General features: G+C 52.0%; 1 protein-coding gene across 3 annotated transcripts in view; it reads left to right on the forward strand.

The window, feature by feature from the left end:
• Window positions 1-1,965: 1,965 nt before the first annotated feature.
• Window positions 1,966-14,460, forward strand: part of ATP2B2 (ATPase plasma membrane Ca2+ transporting 2) — a 351,712-nt gene continuing 339,217 nt past the window's right edge. Inside the window, exon 1 of one of the 3 annotated variants that reach the window (XM_060307759.1) lies at window positions 1,966-2,075. The gene's annotated coding sequence lies outside the window, so the exon portion shown is untranslated. The remainder of the gene's footprint in view (window positions 2,076-14,460) is intronic. The other 2 variants (XM_060307760.1, XM_060307761.1) reach the window with 2 other exon arrangements.

Genomic DNA, 14,460 nt, shown 5'->3' on the forward strand with positions numbered 1-14,460 from the left:
AATAAACTAACAGGTTCAGAGAGGTTGAGGGCATGCCCAAGGTCACCCAGCTGGTGAGTTTTGTCACTAGGACTTCTGTGGTGTCGTTTACTTTTACGCTGAGTTGCCCCACCTTTTGCAGCTTTTCGCACCCATTTCTTTTGGCTTTCAACTTGTCTGCTGGTTTCTGAAGGTTTCATAAAAGAAATAGTAACTAAAGCTGAGCCTTGACGCTATGACTGGACAGGGACTGACTGAGAGAGGGAGAAAGGCATTTTCATCACAGGAGCAGAAGAGAGACAAGAGACCTGGTATAGGGCCAAATGTGCATCATGGAGGGGAGTTGGAAACCAAGGTGGGAACAGAGTGGAAAGGGCACCTGGGGCCAGAGCAGGAAACCTGGAATGGCAGACCGAGGCTATGGGACTTCGAGGGCACTAGGGAGCTATGGAAGGTTTTACAGCAGGAGCAGATGTGATCCATGTCTGGCTTCATGAAGGCTAGTGTGAGAGCTGGATGGAGGCAGAGAGGAGGCAACTGTGAGAATCCAGAAGAGAGGTGTTGGGGCCCTTCAACAGATTCCTGAGGGACTGTGGAGGCTCCGTCAGTGAGGACTTGGTGATGGGAGAGCCTGGAGCTGGTCATCTGGAGGCCTGCAGTGTCATTCAGTGGGATGGGGAAGGGGGGCGTCCGTGGGGAGATGTCCTCTGGGCACCTGGGGAGAGCAGAGGGCTGCAGCAGGAGATGCGGTGCCGCCTGCCAAGCCAAGTGTGGAGCAGTGAGAACGGAGCGTTCTGAGCCAAGAGCCTGGAGACACCTCCTCTCACACCTGCTGGATTTCCTTTTGGTCACGGCCTCCCAGGCCCCCTCTTCCCTCTATGCCTAAACCCCCAAGAGTGAATATCCTCTGCGCCATCCCAGGGCTTCAGAGCACAGGCCGTGATGAATTTGGGCCCCATGAATGGTAGCAGGATCCCAGCTGTTCCTAGGAAGCAGGCTTTCCAGACACCTAGAGCCCAGGGTCTCCCCCACACCCTAGCTCCTCTTTCAACAAACCAAGGCCTGGGGATGGGGCGTTACCATGGTCCGGCCCTCCCTGCCCCCCCCCCACCTCATGGGGGCCCATCTTCTCTCTTCCTGCGAGCAGAGCAGTGCATTTGGCTTTTTATAAAGACAATAAATAAATAAGCAAGTGGGCATGATTAATTGATGGCGTGGAGCAGACTGAGGCACTGGGAGTCAGGTGGCCCGGCCTCCTGGTGGCCCTAGGCTTTTCAGCGACCTGCGGCCTGTGCCAAGGAGGGGAAGCCTGCCTTGGGGAAGCGCTTTCAGTGTGTGCCTGGGGCGTTCACCTTTCTCCTTCGCAGGGCCTCTGTCCTGGCCTTCTCTAGGCTCTAGGCCAGGCCAGGCTGGAGGCTGGGGGCCCACAGGTGCTCCTGCACTAGCCCCATTTTTCTTGGGGTCTGAGTGCCCTCAGGCTAAACACCCTAGGATTGGTCCAGCCAGCCCCTCCCCTCAAAGCTAGGTCTCTCATGTACCCACTACACAGCCACAGGTTCCAGGTGTGTTGGGAATGGAGGGGTGGGGCACCCTGACCCAAGGGGAAGGGAGGGAAGGGGTGCCCCCAAGGGCCAAGCTGATGGTGGGGGGTGGCGGGGCCGGTACCGATGGAGGTACCTGAAGGCGGAGCCCTGGGAGAGGCCAGAGACCCCTCCCCGGGACACCCAGCACGTGCGCGTGGGGGAGGGCGAGGGCTGGACAGCGAGCTCCGGTCCTGCAGGGCGCTCTCCGTGCAGAGTTTGGGGAGGGCCGAGGGGGAGCGCGCGGGGGAGGAGGGAGCGGGAGGGGAGGAGGAAGGGAGGGAGGCGGGCAGAGCGCAGTGCAGCGGTGGCAGAGGCGACGGCGGAGGGAGGGAGGCAGGCGGGCGGCGGCGGGGCCGCGGGGCGAGGCGAGCGCGGGGCAGCCGCGGCACAGGAGCCGCAGCCTCAGCGGGGCCGGGCCGGGCCGGGCCGGGCCGGGCGCGCACCAGTGGCGGCGGCAGCGGCAGCGGCAGCGGCAGCGGCAGCAGCAGCATCTCATTCGCGGAGCCGGCGCAGGTGAGGCAGGGGCGGCCGGGCCCGGGGCTCTGGGCCTCCTCCCCTCTTCCTCGGTCTCTATCTCCCTCCTGGCCGGCTTCCCTTCCACGGGCGCTCGGCCCCGGGACCCCTACCGGGCGAGAGCCCGAGCCGGAGCGCGTTCTGGGTCCCCTCGCCCCGCGGAGGCAGGCGCCTTGTCAGCGGTGACCTTGAGCGGGCACCAGGCGCGGGCGGGGCGGGCCGGGGTGGGCGCCTGTGGACCCGGCGCCTGCGGGCGCGGGGAGGGGGCGCGCCGTGTGCCTGCCGCGCGCAAACTTTCAGGGGCTCCGAACAGCCCCTGAGCGGGGGTGGGGGGGCGTTCAGGGCGCTAGAACCCCCCCAATTTCTTCCTTCCCAGCTGGCTCTGACTTCTCTGCCTGTCTTCCCCCCCAGTATTGGGGGGCCCCCTTTCTCCAGGCCCCGATTCCTGCAGTCTAGGGACGTGAGCAGAGCTATGGACGTTGACCCGGGGCTGGGGGCTTCTCCCCTCCGCAAAGGCGGTTTCCAGGCTTCTAAGGGCTGGAGCGCTGCAGGACCCTCTGCCTGGTGCTCTCTGCATCTTCGGCATTGCCTTTTCCTGACGCCCCTCTCCCTGACCGCAACCCTTCCTCAAGCACCAGGAGTCCCCTACCTGGTGACACAAGAGCTCCAAAGTCGCACACTCAGTTGGACTCTCAGATCCGAAGCTTGATTTTTCAGCCCAGCTTCAAAGGGTCCTTGAGAAAGTGGGCTCAGGCAGGTACCCCCCTAGGGCCCCAAAGTGGGTCAGTATGTACCTGCACACCTGGACTCACCCCAGGGCCTGGTCACTCTGAAGCGCTGTGGTCTCTGGAGAAACTATGTCTGGCTATCGGGTGTGTCTTAGTATCCTGGATCGTAAGTCTTTGAAAAGGGAAGTGAGGCCCAGAGAGGGTGAGCCAGCCTCAAGGTCACACAGCCAACCCCAAGAAGGAGCAAGAACTGGGCTTTCTTATAGGGGGTTGGGGAGGGATGGAGAGGACTCCTGTTTGGTTCCTACACCTGGGGGATTTGGGCTCTGTCTCTTACTAGCTGTGTGACCTCTGACAAGTCATTTCCCTTCTGACTCACTTTTCCCGTGTGTAAAATGGGGGTAGCTACCTCACAGGGCTGTTTTGATGGCTGGGTTAATATTCTTAAAGTTGTTACAGTCATGCCTAGTACACGGTCTGTGTGCAAAAATTTTTGGCTACCAACATGTGAAATTTCCTTTCTGGGCCTGGAAGGGAAGAAACCATTCCCATCCTCTCCCTTCTGCTTCTGACACCTAGACTTAGGTGGGTTCTCCCCTGTGGCTATGTGGGCTGCTGGGGAGCAGCATCTGCTGAAACCCTGAACCCCTGTGCCCTGTACGGAATGTTCAGTGGTGGCAAGGGTCCCAGACCCTCAAGCGCCCTCTGGACCTACGGGTTCGGCTAATGTAGGCTGTGGTTTCTTGCTGCTTCCATGGGGAGAACAATCCCTAATTTCTAGCTGGGAAATGAAGAGAGGACCTTGCTGCGGCCCCAGGAAGACTCCCCCCTCCTCCCCACAGTCTCATGGGGGAGCATCAGCCTCACCTTCCCCATCTGACCCACTCTTCTCCCTACCTCTGTGAGATGTCATTCCTTCTCTCAAAGGTACTACTGACAACAGAGGAGATGGGGCAGGGGGAGCTCATTCATTCATTCATTCATTCTCCAAGCCTTGATTCATGCCTTCTCTGAGTCAAGAGGTGCTTGGAAATACTGTGAAATCAGCCATGTCTTGTAGTTGTAAAGCTCCTACCAGGTGCCAGGTACCTGCTGGGCCCTGGAGACACATTCATTCATTTGATAAATTTTTATTAAACACTTAATATGTGCTAAGCACTGTTTGATGTGCCAGGGAGACACTGGTAAATAAAACAGATCTGGTCCCAGCTGTCTAGGGTGACCATATAATTCGCCATCCAAACCGAGATACTTTTGAGAACAAGAGCGGGCATTATTAATAATAACACCAGGACCACAGACATGAACCAGGACTGTCCAGCCAAACTGGGATGCGTGGCCATCCTGTGACCTCGTGTTTATACATCAGTGTTCGCGGAGAACTGTTAGTGTTTTTTGAGCTTGCTTTCTGCCAGGCTCTGTTAAGCACTTTCAGGTTATCATTTGATTTAATCCTCCTGGGGCTGTGAAGCTGCTGTTACCATCTGCATGCAGCTGGTTAGTGGTGGGGCTGGGACCACCTCTGCTACTTAACTGCTGGGTCGCCCTGCCTCCCCAGAGATGGACAAGACCCAGGGCCCACGGGTGCTCTCACTCTCTCTCAAAGAGGCTCACAAACGACTGTTAGGAACACAGATGCTGTAATAGATGTGCCGCGGGGGGCAGACGGAGGCACAGGTTCTGCCTGGAAAAGTCAGAGGCAGCTTCCTGGAGGAGAGGACCTTTGAGCTGGACCTTGAAACATGAGTTAGGATTTTGATAGACTATATACAGTTGAGAGGAGGGCATCCAGGCCCAGGTTGCTAAGGCTTGGAGGTGTGGGTTATGTAAACTGGAGCTACCACCCCAAGATAGGTCTGGGTCTAACTGTGACAGGACCAGAGTTAGATCTGAAACAGCAGAGCCAGTGAAGATTAAGTCCGAGACTGGTGTGCTGTGGAATTTTAGAAGGATGCTCTGAAGATGTGACTGTTCTAGAAGCAGGGTGTAGAGAGAATTTGTTGTACTAGATTTCCCTTTGAAAAGAATTTATAACCTGACCTGTACTATGGAACAATTTCAGGGAAATTGTTTCGTTACATAGAATCACTGCAGAAGAATTTTACCATCATCTGTAGCAGTAAAAATGTTTCACCAGGCAAAGTGATTGCTGACAAGAGAAATATTAACCTACTTAAGGGAGAGAGTGTTTAGTAGCATCATTTTCAAATAAGGAATGTGCTCATTACAAGTTAAATCTTTTCTGTTTGTTAAATCACATCCCCAAACTCTAACTTCCTCTTCTCCTCCCTCCTCTCCATGTCACCTCTGTCACAATATAAATCTGCAAATATCAATAATAAAATGGTATTTCTATAGTAAAGTCTTATTTCTTAGACTTTTCATTAATTCAGACTGGCCTCCTTTCCTATCCCCACCAATGAAGTGGAATTATTAGCTGTATGTTATCTGAAAGTTTGAATCCATTAGTAGAGAACAAGAACAAAGGGGATGAAATTGGGGCCTTGAGATTGGAAAATCAGGCTTGAAAGATTTGAGAAGCAGAAGAGAACTTGATGGAAGACAGGGAAGGAGGAAGGAGCAGGGCCAGCTCCGTGGGCGTGCGACCTGTGAGTGAGGCGGGGCCCTGTGCTGAGAGTGGCCCTACACTTGATTTAATTCTCTGTGGTTGCCATATTGAAATTCTTAATACTTTTTGAACAGGGGACCCCAAATTTTCATTTTGCATGGGGTCCCACAAATTATATAGCCTGTCATGGGAGGGAGAGAGGAAGAGAGAGATGGGGGTAGGAAGACAGAGGGGAAAAGATAGAGCTAAGGGAGAGAGAAAAGAAAGTAACATTTCTAAAGCCCCTGCCATATGCCAGATGCTGTGTGAGACCGTTTTCCATGTTTATCTACTTTATTCTTCATGACAATCCTATGCGGTAGGCAATATCATCCCTGTTTGAAAATGTAGATTTTATATGATTCAGGTGTGGTAAGGCCAATAGACCAGGAGATGACTGCCATTGAAAAGACAGCTTGTGACTCACGGTTCCCGAGAGGAGGGGGCACAGCGCGCCATGGGAGGCCAGACAGGGAAGCACCAGGGTCAGTCAGGAGGCCGAGGGAGCAGAGAAAAAAACACCCACAGCAGCCTTTATTGTGGTTTCCACGGAAAGGAACAGGAGAGGCAAGGTAAGCAGGTTTAGGTTGGGCTAGTTAGAATAATTTCAGCGAGCTCTGGGGCATAGGGACTGTCCCTAGTTGTCTGGTATCTGGACCTGGGGTGATTAGGGCAGGCAGAGCACATGAGCTCCATAAAGGAGGTGGCGGACAGGAGCATGGGAGACTGTCCATGCTTTCTCTGCCCCTTCCCACCTGTCCTCACCCCAGCAGGTCATAGAACTGTAGAGCTAGGATATCCCTTGAAGAGTATCTGGGCCAACTCCTTGATTTCACAGAAAAAGTGAAAAGATAGGTCCAGAGAGGGAAAGCGACTTCTTCAGGGTCACACAGCATTTTGAGGAGTCTGAACTAGACCTAGAATTCATGTCTCCTGCCACTTGAACTACTACTTGTTATTGTTTATTTCTTCCTAGAGTAGAGTTAGGACTAAGCCAGATCCACCAAACTGAACATGGTAGGGTCTGAGTTCCTGTCTCACTTAACGTCATATCCCCAGGGTGCCTGTAGCAGTAGGTGCTCAATACACTATTGTATCAGTTTCCTAGGGCTGCCATAACAAATTAGCACAAACCGGGACACTTGAAACAACAGAAATCTATTCTCTCTCAGTTCTGGAGGCTAGTAGTCTGAAATCAAGGGGTCAGCAGGGCCGCACTCCTTCTGAAACCTGTAGGGAAGCTTCTGATGGTTGCCAGTCTTTGTTGTCCCTTAGCCTGTAACTACATTACTCCAATTTCTGCCTCTGTCTTCACACAGCTGCCCGGCCTCTGTCTGTCTCTATTTTCAAATCTCTCTCTCCTTATAAGGACAACAGTCATTTTAGAATAGAGCCCACCCTCATTGAGGATGACCTCATCTAAACTTGATCACATCTGCAAAGACCCTATTTCCAAATAAGGTCATGTTTACAGGTGCCAGGGTTAGGACTCCAGCGTATCTTTGGGGAGGACACAACTCAATGCGCAACAACAATGAACCAGAGTGAGTGAATGTTTATGATTTGGGCCAAGAAGGAACTCCTCTCGCCCCCAAGATTAATACCAGTTCTGAAGAATCGAAAGTTCTTTAGAAGGAGCAAACAACTACCGTTCAATCCACATCTAGAGAGAAAATCAATCCACACTTAAGAGAGAAAACAGCCCAAAGTGTACACATAGCATCTCCGTGTGAGCCAGCCTGCTTGCCCCGCAGTCCTGGTGCCATCACTTTCTATCCTGCCTCTGTGATCCTGGGTGAGCGAGGGGCTTCAGCTCTCTGTTTCCTTATCTGTAAAACAGGATACCATGCCTACCTCATGGGTGCTTTTGTGAGGAATAAGAGGAATTAAGATAAGTGATTCTTAGAACAGTGCCTGGCACACAGGTGTTACTGTTAACCACCATCATCATCTTGTAACTTACATAACTTTTCCCGTATCTTTGTGTCTTTCAGTCTTCTTCACAGCAAGCCTGTAATATGGCTCTATAAATACAAGCTTCCTTTCCCCATAAGGTGGTTACTCATTGATGAAGCCAGATCTCAAACCCCGTCCTCGGGTTTCCAAGTTCCAAGCTGACCTTACGGTGTGGCACCTGCTCCGGTAGCTGGAAGCCCACTGGTATGAAGATGTTGCTAACCGATACTTCCTGGTTTCATGGGGTTGGGAGGTCGGAGAGGAGTGATGTGTCAGGCCCTGGTAGGGGAGGATGTGAGGGGAAGGGGGCGGTACCCAGAAGGGGGAAACAGCCTCAGTAGCCGTTGCCCCCTTGTCACTGTGCTTCTCAGAGGTGGCACAGACTGGGTCTTTTATTTTTAACTTTGCATCCTCAGGCCCTGGCACATAGTAGGTGCCTAATAAATGTGTTGGATGAATGGATTTCCTATAAAACACAAATAGTCCCTGCCCCCCACCCAACAACAACAACAGAATCCTGGGACGAGGCCCCCTTGCCTAGGCAGTGATGGCTGTCCACAACTCACAAGTGGGCCATCGATGTGTGAGGAACTTCAAAAAACGTGCTTTTGATGCTATTTGAGGAAACTGGGTGAGCTGTGAAGGCTGGGGGTGTAAAGAAGGTCCAGTACGTAGGTGGGATAGAAAAGGCACAGAGTGTGATGAACCGGCATTGGAGAGAGATGCCACGTTGAATGAATCCCCCAAACGTTGTCATCAGCAGTAGATCAAGAACAGGAGGCCAAGGGAGTTCTCGCTCAGTAAATCGGTGCAAAGGGCAACCAGCTGAATTCCGAAGTGACCACGTGTTTTTATCGGCACTGATTCACATTTGACTGTTTGGTAACATCACAGTAGTTAAGAGTGCCTAGGAACAAATTCTGGACAGACCTTTAACTAGCTGTGTGACTTTGGGCAAGGGGCTTAACTTCTCTGTGCCCGTTTCCTCAGCAGTAAGAGAGGAGAATAAAAGTAGTGCATGGGATTGTTTTAAGAATTAAGATTTGTAGAGTGTTTAGCAAAAAACCTGGACCGTAAATATCATCTCCCTCCTTTGCTGTCTTCTTCCTCCTCCCCAACCCTTCCTCTTCTCTCTTCTTTGTAATGTATTAATTGAATTAGTCATTAGTGCTATGGAAATATTTCCAGCTCCTTACTTTCTAGGTGCATGGTAAGTGGAACTTCCTTGCCTGTTTTGATATCGGTTATAGCTGTGTGTCTTGCTTTGGCCAGTGAACTTTGAAAAGTGACACGCGTCACCCCTGGATGGAAACTTTAATACCCAGCATGCTGATAGCCACTGCCCCCTTTTCCTCCCTTGGCAACCGAGGCAGCATGGAGACAGAGCCTCCCCCAGCCTGATTCCTGAGCGAGGGTGACGCAGAGCAGAGCCCTCGGCCAGACCGTGATGGACATGCAGCATCAGTGAGAAGGGAGCCTTTGCTTTAAGTCACGGACACTTTGCTCTTGTTTGTTACTGCAGCACAACCTGGCCCGTCCTGTCTGATACGGGCAAGGCGTGAGTTAAAATAATGACAGCTTGTTTAAAGATATGTTTGTCTTTTAATTCCTTCACACGTAATGCCAAAAATTGTGTAGTGTTTGAAGGTGCTGTGAAGACAAAACGTGTGAGAACCACTGCTCTGTGAGGCGAAGGCCAGTCTCCCTAGCACAGAATATGTGGACCTTACCAATTTCACCCCAGCCTCATCTGCTTCTGTCCCACGTGGTCCATGCTCTGCCTGACAAGTCCTCGGCATCCTTGAAAGGGGCCACGTACTTGCACATCTCCAGGCCTTTGCCCATGCTCTGCCTAGAATGGGGCATCCCCCAGGAAATCATGTCACTTGATGAGTGGCTGTGGAGGGTGACAAGTGCATGGGGGGAGAGGGGGACATTTGGTTTGTCCTGAGAGACACAGAAGACCAGAATTAGGACTGAGAGTGAGATTGCTGTTCAATGTGAGAGAGGATTTTAGCCATTAGGGCTTGGCCTGGCACAGTAGCAAGCTCACCACACTGGGGAGCTTCCACGTAGAGGTGAGGTATCATGGCTGAGGTTTCAGGTCAGCAGAACTAGCGTAAACTTTTGAATCCCCTCACATTTGACTTTAGGTGAGATTGTCCAAAGAAGGTGGATCTTGGCTGCAATTCTCTATTTCTTTTTCCCTTTTAAAAATAAAAGTAGGAGCTTCCCTGGTGGCGCAGTGGTTGAGAGTCCGTCTGCCGATGCAGGGGACACGGGTTCGTGCCCCGGTCCGGGAAGATCCCACATGCCGCAGAGCGGCTGGACCCATGAGCCATGGCCACTGAGCCTGTGCGTCCGGAGCCTGTGCTCCGCAACGGGAGAGGCCACAACAGTGAGAGGCCCGCGTACCGCAAAAAAAATAAATAAATAAAAAATAAAAGTAGCTCCCTCCCCACCCCAAATTATAGACATGTTACATAATGATTATATAATTATAAACAGTATTGGAAAGTATAAATGAAGTAAAACTTAAATGAAATGCCGTAAAACAGAGCTAACCTCCATTAACATTTGTCAGATGTCCTTCCAGACATTTGTCTATGATTGATAGGTAAATAGATAGATATTGCTTTTTTCTGTATCTTCTCTCACTCCGTAATAGAGTATGGACATCTTAAATATCAATAAATATGCCTCTGCCTTGTCTCTTATAAGTGGCTCTGCCACAATTTATTTAATGGATCCTTTCCTGATGGGCACTTAGGTTTTGTCCTGAATTGTGCCATTATGGACGACACCGTGATGAATGTCTTGTCTTTGGACCCCTGGGCATGTGTCCAGGCATCTGCTGAGGACACATTCCTAGAAGTGAAGTTGCTGAGTCAGGCAAAACTGTTTGGGTTGAAAACAGAGACGAGAGCCGTGGTATGATCAGGTAGAGCAGTCCCTTCTGGCAGAAGGGCAGCCTGCAAAGGGTCCGAAGGAGGAGGGAGATGAAAGGGAGATGGTGGCTGGTCTGGAAGGCTGGAGAGAGTGGAACAGATGGGGAGGGCAAGGAGGGGGCTGGTTTTAGAGGCCTCCAGTACCGGTTTCGGGTGAGCCATTCCCAAGGCAAAGGCTAACTGTGATGGCAGTGAAGATTTACACAGAGCCAGATAATTACAAGCGTGTTCATATGCACGGGTCCATTAGAGCCTCACCACCACCGTGCCAGGAAGGTCTCTGTCCCCGTTTTACAGAGAAACAAAGTGAGGCCTGGAGAGCACGTGGCCAAGGAGCTGTTGTCTCCATCTGCAGTGTGTGGGCTCCTGCAGAGTCCAGACCTTTCCTCTGCACACACCCTGGGCTAGCTCATGCCTCCCATCTGGACAGATGCCACCTTGGCTGACAGGCCAGCTCTTTCTCACTCTCGGAAAGGAAGACTGATTGTCGGCGACTTCTTTGTGAAGCTTTTCCTCGCAGCCCCTCACCCACGCCCGAAAGCAAGGCAGAGCTGCTCAGGGCTCAGAAGGATGTCCTGCAGGCCATCGCCAGAGTGTTAACTCTTGTGTTTTCACTGTTGAACCAGGGAGTCTGCTTCTGGCTTCAGTGAATTGGATCCCCTGACTCAACTGACAAACAATATGACCCTTTCTTATCTCACATGATCAAAAGCTCTGGAGTCGGTTAATTCAGCAGATCACGCCATGCCATCAAAACCTACAGTCTTTCTGTCCTTCTCCTCTGCCGTCATCATCCAAAAGGATTCCTCTGTCCCGAGCATGCCCTGCAGATGCCACAGCATCCAGGGGACAAAGGGCAGAGGCATCTCTGTGTGTCTTTTATCAGGAGGAATTCTTTCCCAGAAGCCCCCACCCCCACCCCACCCCAACCCCCACGCCAACCCTTCTGTCTCATTGGCTACAATTGGGTCACGTGGCCGTGCCTAAACCAATCACTGCCAAGGGAATGTGACTAAGGGCTTTAAAGGACTTATCTCTGCATCAGTTGGGAGCACAGGTAGACACCTAACACAGTCAGGGCTCTGCCAGCCAGGACGGGAATGGCCACTGGGGAGGCAGTCCCCAGGGTCTGCCCAGCTGTGCTCACACTCCTGGCTCCTCTGCTAGGCTGGGAGGTGTGAGAGGTCAGGGAATTGAGACTTACTCCTTCCTGTGTCCTCTACAGGCTAGCCCAGGGCTTAGCACGTGGTGGATATTGAGCAAAATATTGGTTGAACGAATGAATGAAATGAATCAGTAGGTGTTTCTGGAGACTCCATTGAACCCTGACATTTTAGGATTCTCTGTGCACCAGCAATGCCAGTGCTCTGTCGATCGGGGCACGGGGTGGTTTAGGCATTTCGGAAAGTATAGGAATGGCTTTGTCCTCAGAGATGTTGTAATTTGGTTGTAGGGGAAACACTAGAACCTAAACAATGTGTAGAATTGGGTCCTGGACTGTGGCACTGACTGGACATGTCATAGAAGGTAAATGCCTCCATAGGTGCCTAGAAAAGTAGGACGAGGCCCGTTAGGGACCAGATGCTGTGAAGGGCAGAGGTGGGTGGTGGAGAAAAACACAGTGTGCTCAGAGAGTGGGTGTGAGTGTGGTGGATATGAGGCAGTGAAGGCACCCACTAGGCCTGAAGGGGACTTATTCCTGAAGGCCTACTATGTGCTGGGCATCGTACTTGTACTTATTTTGTCATATCTTTCCTGTGTCTCTATGAAGTGGATCATTTTATCCCCATTTTGTAGACAGGGAAGCTGAGGCTCAGCGGGTGAGTTTGCTTGTCCGACATCACAGAGCCAGGAAGTGGTGGAGTTTGGCTGAGAAAGCAGAGCTGTTCTGAAAAGCTGGCTCCGTTCTGCAAAAGGGCCGGATGGCCTTCGAGGGCCCACCTAAGACCAGCAGGTGGTGGAATGAATGGGATAGGGGAGCCTGGAAACTGGCAGGAGGGCCTCGAGAAGCTTGGTGCCGTGCAGACAGGGGGAGAAACATCTCAGTGGAAGAGGTGTTTATGACAGGATTCAGGGTGGGCCTGAGGCGCCACGGTCTTCAGCGTCGAACCTGACTTCACATCCCTGATCTAACAGTTAACAGCTGTGACCTTGACAGGACATTTCCCTTCTCCATACCTCAGTTTCTCCATCTATAAAATGATGATAATAATTAAGTATGCGCCCAGTGCCTGGCACATAAGAAGAATTACAATTATCAACATTGTGGTTGCTGTTGGTTTAGGACTTGGTGGATAATCCCATCTAGAGGTGACTCCCTTGGTGAGGGGTACTGTGTTCCAGCTCTGCCTTTGTCACCACCTCCACATTTGACCTTGACTGCATACCCCACCAGCCCGGCTCTCCAGGCTTCATCTGCAAACTAAGGGGGTGGGCCAGTCGAATTCTAGCATCCTCCTTGTTCCAAAAGCTGTACTTGTGTGAGGTGGAAGGGGGAGGCTGCAATGACAAAAGGGATCGGAATGGAGTGAGGGGGTGTCGGGGATGCCTTTGTTCTGAGAAAGCAAAGGAAGGGAAGGGCAGTGGTTAGAAGGAAGAGCAAAGAGGAGCCAGAGCAGGCCAGCAGCCAGCAAGGACCAGGCAGGTGTGCAAACCGGAGGCGGGCAATTTAGAGGTGGGCAGAGGCAAACTGCTGAAACCAAACAGGCAGAAGCACGTTGAGAACAGCTGCGTCTGACACCTGCCCGCGTTGTGGGAGAACCAGAGAGAAAGAGAAATCAATCACAACTCTTCCCGAGGTTTAAAACCTGGGGGGCAGGGCATTGAAGAGCCAGTGTTCAAAGACTGAAATTGAATTTCTCCAAAGTTTGCAGGAACACTGCAGTTATGCCTGAGAACATGTCTATGAAATCCCCTTGAAATCTATTTTTGGGCACAAGGTTTTATAACCAGAGTCAGAAATTGAGTGGAAGTGTGTGGGAGGCTGACCCTGGACAGTTTCCATGTTTGAGAGGAGGGGAAAGAGTATTTTTAACTGTAAACACCCTTGTCTCCTACGGTGAGACTGGGGAAGAGGCAGTTTCACCACTTTGGGTTTCTCACCCGCTGTCATGTTAAGACGGCAGCTGTCTTTGACAGAGTTGTTAAAGTTCCTTACTCAGAGTGGGTGGCCAGGGTCTGGGGATTGAGCGGGGGAACTTGCCTGGGACTTTTGTGTATTGGAACAGAGATGTACGAATCTTCATTTGCCAGAGGCTCCTTCAAATCTATCTTGTGCAGTTGTCCCCGTGCCCAGGGAGCTGTGTCTGGCTGGAGATTTCTCCGGCACTGTTGTATCAGTTTGCTGTTGCTGTGTAACAAACTGCCTGAAACTCCTGTGTCTTGAAGCAGTTGGTTTGTACTATTGTTGATGAATCTACACGTCAGCTGAATGGCTCGTACTGGGTTCCCTCGCATGTCTGTGGTCTGCTGTCGGTCAGATGGGCAGCTCTGTGCTCCTGGCAGGCTCTTTCACAGCTGTGGGGGTGGGCTGGCTCTGGGCTGGCCTACGACAGTCTCCACGGGACGGCTCGGCTCTGACCTGTGCCGTGTCTCTTCCTCCAGCAGCGTGCCTGGGTCTGTCCGTGTGGTGTTGGCAGGGCTGTGAGAGACAGCAGAGGCACCCAAGGGCTCTTGAGACCTGGGCTCAGAATCGGGACAGTGTCACTTCCGTTGGCCGAAGCAAGTTAGAAGTCACCCCAGATTCAGGGATTGGCGAAATATGATGACACCTCTTGATGGCAGAGTCGCACTGGCGAGGGCTGGGATCCAGACAGGCCTCTAACTGGGGCCGTCAACGCCTTCAGTCTGCACACATGCCAGCGCCAGCGTCGGCCTCTGGGCTGTCAAACGGTGGGTGGTTGTCTCTCTTTACAGTCATCCTGATGCTCAGGAGTCCCTTGCTGTGCAAAGAGTTTTCCACAAGCGTCTTACCTGTGGAATCAGGAAAGTATATGCCCACAGATAATGTGAGATCAATTTTCACTCCCGAGACGGGCAAAAATTAAAAAGTTTGATGCACTCCAGTGTTGGTGAGCATGTGGGGGAAATAGATGCTCTGTCTACTGCTGATCAGGATTTCCGTGCCATTTGAGGGGGCAACTCTG

The sequence above is a fragment of the Globicephala melas genome, chromosome 11 (genome assembly GCF_963455315.2).
Source record: "Globicephala melas chromosome 11, mGloMel1.2, whole genome shotgun sequence".
Lineage (NCBI taxonomy): Eukaryota > Metazoa > Chordata > Mammalia > Artiodactyla > Delphinidae > Globicephala > Globicephala melas.